Here is a 778-nt window from a genome sequence, read left to right on the forward strand (position 1 = left end):
CCAGAGTTTCCTTTGCTCGATCGCGTTTCTCCCTCCAGCGAGCCTGGCTGCCTGCTTGCGGCTTCGCTGCCTGCCAGGGTCCTCTTCCTCCTGGCCAGCCCCAGGCTGGCTCTGTGCCCCCCTCTGCTCCCCCTTTCTCTCGCTGTCACGTATTCGGTTGGTCCCGCAGGGTTCCCCTCGGCACCGGTGCTGCCGCAGGGTTGCAGCGATGCTGTACCCACCCTGCAGTGCCCGGGGACCCAGCTCCTCCCCCCCAGGGTGCGTAGGGTGGAGGTTATGAGTCCCAGGGCAAAGCCAGCCATGGAACTCCATCTAATGCACTAAGAGATGCTCATTTTTTTTCCCCCCATCCCCTCCTCAAGTCAAGCTGGAACTGTGGGAACCAAACCCGGTGTGTGAAGACTGAGTGAGGAGCAGCCGGGCTTGCTCCCCATCCCACTGCTGGCAGGTCCCTGCAGCCCCAGGGCTTCTCCCCAGAGCACTGGTCCTCCTCCTCCTCCTCCTCTGCTCTCCCCAGGCAGAGTCAGGCCCCGGGCAGGAGCATTGCGGCAACCACCATCCCTGAGTCACCGGCCTCGCTCCTCCTTTCCGTGCCACGGCAGCTCTGAGCCAGGTGGGAGCACGCCAGTGCCAGCAGCAAGGTAACCCCCCCGGGGCTGCGGTTCCTGGGGAGCCAGGCAGCGGGGTCCCCTTGCTCTCAGCCCTGGGGGGACTGCTCCCTAGTAGCCAAGTGGGACCCCAAAATGCTCATGCTGGGGGTTTCAGATCCTAAGGCCCC

The sequence above is a fragment of the Nyctibius grandis genome, chromosome 8 (assembly GCF_013368605.1).
Source record: "Nyctibius grandis isolate bNycGra1 chromosome 8, bNycGra1.pri, whole genome shotgun sequence".
In the NCBI taxonomy this organism is placed as follows: domain Eukaryota; kingdom Metazoa; phylum Chordata; class Aves; order Nyctibiiformes; family Nyctibiidae; genus Nyctibius; species Nyctibius grandis.